This window comes from Pteronotus mesoamericanus, unplaced genomic scaffold, assembly GCF_021234165.1.
Source record: "Pteronotus mesoamericanus isolate MK-2021 breed Mesoamerican mustached bat unplaced genomic scaffold, CSHL_Meso_final scaffold_31, whole genome shotgun sequence".
Classification (NCBI taxonomy): Eukaryota; Metazoa; Chordata; class Mammalia; order Chiroptera; family Mormoopidae; genus Pteronotus; species Pteronotus mesoamericanus.
The window spans coordinates 23,782,866-23,787,544 of NW_026555312.1; positions in this window are offsets into that span (position 1 = coordinate 23,782,866).

Below are 4,679 nucleotides of genomic sequence, written 5' to 3' on the forward strand. Positions count from 1 at the left end.
CGCCTATGTGTCACTGCGCGCTTGCGCAGTTCCACAGCCCCGCCTCCTTGGTGGCTACGTCCAGATTACCCCTCGCGCATGCGTATCCCCCTCCGGGACGCGGGAAGAGTGAAGCCGTGGTGGTCCCAAACGTCCGAGGACTGCACTTCTTTATTCACTAGAAATTGCGTAGGGGCGGCGATCGCCGATGGGGTCGATGTTCTCATCCTCTGATCGGTGCTGTGCTTGTTCCTGGGTCCGAGCCTCTGAGCTTCTGCAGCCTCTTTGTTGACCAGGGTCTCCCTGGCTCCCCCAGGACCATGGGCTTCCACGCAGGAGGAGACGTCCACGTCCATCGCCCTGCGCTGAAGTTCGACAATTTGGCCAAGTGATGAAAGTTAAACCCAAATTTAGAAACCATTGAGGTTCCCTCTTCCTTCTGCTTGATGATAATGAGGTGGGGCAAAGTCATCATACCTTTGCTTCCATGTTCTTGCCTGACTTGGACCTGCTTTCTGATGTAAGCAGATTGAAGTAGCCCTTGGGTTGCCTGTGACATTATAATTGATCTTGTAGCTACCACAACCCCCATCCTTGCAACATAACAGAAGTGTTGCCAGTATTGTTTTGACACTGTCACTTACTGCTCAGAATGTAAATCCCATAGCTTGACTAGCCATCAAACTCAACATTTAGCCTAGGTTTAGGGCTACAGCTGCAATTACTGGGATGTAATGATATGAAAAACCAAGATGGGATAGGTGATGAGTTATTTTTCAATAACTAAAATGATATGGAAGGCAAATATTGCTATAACAAAGCTGGAACATTTTTGAGTGCACACTTTGGCTATCCAGAAAGGAATAAATTGGATTAATATGTGTTGAATCCAGACAGTTATTATAGCTTTTAAAATTTCACAGGCATTATACAGAAAGAAAATTTGTGTTTGTATTGGGTGTTAGAGCTTCTGTTGAAGCATGGCAGTTATCTCCCATCATAAGTGGTAGGTATGGCTAGGCATTTTCATTTAATCCTCACCAACATGGTTGGTAGGTGTTATCAGCATTTTAAAAATGTTGAAATTAAAGCTTGGAGAATAAAATTTCCTTAAAGAAGTAGTAAATGACAAAGGCTTTCAGTGATGCCATACTATTAACTAAATAATGTGGGTTTAATACTACTGTTAGTGGTACTTTCAACAAGTTATTGAATCCCTATACATGATCCATCAATTACAAGTAGGAGCTCCCTGCCATCAATAAGTTATGGATACATATGACAAAAAAAGGTAAATGCCACTATAAAACAACTTACAGTACGAAAGTTGTCATAAGGTACCATCCACTCATGACTACATAATTGCAGTAACTTAATAGGTCTTCCTACAGCCCTTTATTTCTCTACATCCAAATTCATTCAGCAGCTGGAATGATCCTTTCAGAACCTGTGGCAAAGTACACATTTTTCTGCTTAGAACACTTTTATGGCTTACTGCTTTAGTTCAAAACTTTTATCATGGCCTGTAAGACAGAACCTGATGTACATGGACCACACCCACAGCAACTCTCTGAAGGCCCTCTAACCCCTGCTGAGCATATTAAGCATCAGCACTGTAGACTTACTGTTCCTTCTGCGGGGAATGCTGCCCTCCCAGATGTCCACAAGACATGCTTCCTCCTTTTCTTCCGGCCAGTACTCAAAGGTTCTTCCCTAACTACCGTGTCTAGGAGAGCTAACCCTGGTGTGAGCATGCACACAGACACACACACAAACACTGTCCTCACCCTGCTTTACTTGTCTTCATAGCAATTATGATCACTTCCTACATATTTGTTTTCTGTCTTCCTCACCTATTTTTGCTTTTTTAATGTTTGTTCCACAAGAGAAGAAATTTTGTCTCACTTGTTCACAGCTATATCTCCAACATCAAGAAAAGAGTACTTGGTACATAGTCTGTACTCAGTAAATACTGTGTGAATGACTAAGATTAAGTGCCAAATGACTGTTAAGATAGTAGAGTAGAAATTCAGAATAAGTATTTAAAATATTGGCTGGAGTGGCTTATGAAGGCTTCTTTTAGAAGGCAGAATGAAAATGACAAGGAGGATTCCAATGGGTTTGCAATGGGGAGAAGGAGAGAGGAAAGGATAGTCCAAGCAGAGTCAACCAAAATAAACAGATGCATTAAAAAAGGCAGTAATCCAATCTGTGGTAATGCTAATATGCTGATTTCTAAAAGCATAACTGAAATAGGAAAACTGCTAATAGCTGATTTGTGAAAATTCACCTTGCCACACCAAGGGCTAATAATTTCCCTTAGCAAGACAATTTTGTAAGGGCATTTGTTGTGCTTCTCAAGTAGTCCTGGTGAAATTGAGTTCTGGTTTCCCACAGCAGCAACATCATTGACACACTCTTACAATATCTTTTACATATTTCTCCCCATTTTTCTCACTGCTTCTCACTAGAATTATCTTCCAAATGATCTGACTACATCAAAGTAGTTGTCTTATGCTGCAACCCTAGAGGAGTGGTGGTCCCTGAGTGAGAGCGATGGGAGATTGAGAAAGGACAACACAACACAAAGACACAACACAAGACAATTTAGAGAAAAGCGGGGGCCAGGTGGGACATTGTCCTCTGATGGAGAGACGATGAAAATGACCACAGTCTGCATGTTTATTTTATAGAGGTCGGTTAGATAAAGCTCAAGGGAGTTTTGCAGACTTAGGGGAATGCTGTGGGCACGGATTGTTCCATTCCCAGGCTATCTACATGATAAAACTATCTTCCGCAATGGTTGCAGTCACCTTCAGTGGAGCTTGCAGGTATCTACTCCTTTCTCAAATCCCCGGGCTCGGGCTGTCGCCAGTTGCCAGCTTGCTCTGCTTTGCATATAACAAGCGGTCGAGCGTGGCTTTGCCAAGTGCTTAACCTGGCTTTTGATGTCAGCCTTCACCGTCCCCCATAGTCGTAGGTTATACTTTTGGAAAGAACCATGTTAATAAAGTTGGTGTAATAAGAAAGTCTCAAATGCAGCCTCTCAGGCCTCTGGAAAAGGGTCACTCACCATTTCCAGACAGATGACAAGAGGTGTATCTGCTGGTATGCTATGGCATCACAATTACTAAGGCTATTCTTACCTGCTGTGGGTAGAAGATGAACATAAAACATTAGTCTGCATAGTAGTTCTGGCACTTGAATAGGAAAGGGCAATGGTACTTACATAAATGAGGAAATTTGCGTGCTTTTTTAAAAAAAATTTTATGGTCATGCAGCTATCAACTTAGGGTTCAACTTAAGAGCTGAAATGCCTCCATATCAGTATTTAAAGAGACCTTTGCAGCCACAGAAAAGATGGCTAAATACCAGTTCAGAATTTGATTGCAAGAGTGGCAGCGGTGCAAAGGTGATTAAATCTATACCCTTGGCAGATGTCTATGCTAAAGTTAGGGCCCTGATGCTTCAGGGGAAAGACTCTGAAATCTAGGATGGAGATAACAGTTTGGGCATTACGAGGAGCCATGAGCCCCTAAATCCCTTTGAGCCCTTTGGGCTGGTAGAAGCAACCCCAGCCCTTAGATCAGAAAAACAACTTTCCTGTACCTGAACACCAAGAAAATACTTCATCAGAGGCAGGTGCCTGACAGGATCACATTTGTCCTCAGTGTCTGCTCCAACCTCTCCTTATTGTCTCCAGACCAAAAATTAGGGTCAGCTCTCAACATAGCCATAGCAGGGAAGTATAGCCCTCTTTTTGGGAAGAAATAGCTTTGTCACGTAAAGTACCACTAGATTTAGCTGGTAACAACTGGCAGCTGCAAGTAGGAGACCATGTGCCAGAATCCAGGAGTGAATATGTCAGGTATTAGACTTGGGAGGAGAAGAAAAGGGGACAAAATATCAGGCTGGATTAAGGGAGGATTTAATGACATCAGAGCAATCTCCATGATTCTGAATTTAATAGCAGTTCAAGGACACCTACAGCCAGTCTGAATGCCCTGCTGAGATGGTTCCTTAAAGCTTGAATGCAGAAAGCCTATAGTAAATGAAGCAGGGATAGTGAAATGGCCTTGACAGAATGTTGAGGAAGGAATCAGAAGCCTCAGTACCTGTCCATGTTTCCTGGGAAGGCTTTGTGGACACTGCCTCAATTATGCAATGCAGAATACACTGGTGAGAAGGACGTTGGTATCTTTGAAAAGCTTAGCTTCTTCTGTAAGCTAGGGGGATGGTAAGCCCCTCAAGGAAGAGCCTTGCAATGTCATCATGAATTATCTACAGAGTGTTCCCTAATATATCCCCTAAGGGACCAAAAGTCATTTACCCAAAGACAGCACGCTGTACAATGTGAATGACTAGATTCAAAGGCTATTTGACACAAGGACTAAATGGACACTGATACCAAGCATTCAAAATCGAGGCCACACAATAAAAGGAGTTCTGTCCAAAATCTGTCCTTTAGTTAGTCCAGTGGGTTTACGGACTCTCCAAGGTGTGATCAGTGTTGATATGCTTAGCAACCGTTGGATCACTGTCTCATCTGTGATAAGAGTTCTTATGGTGGGAAGGGCCAAATGGAGCTCCTGTAATCATCTCTTCTCCTTGATCCAAGATAGTAAATAGGAAGTGTATTGTGCCCTAGGAGGAAACGCAGAGGTTGTACTACCAGCAAAGACTTAAAAATGTAGAAATGA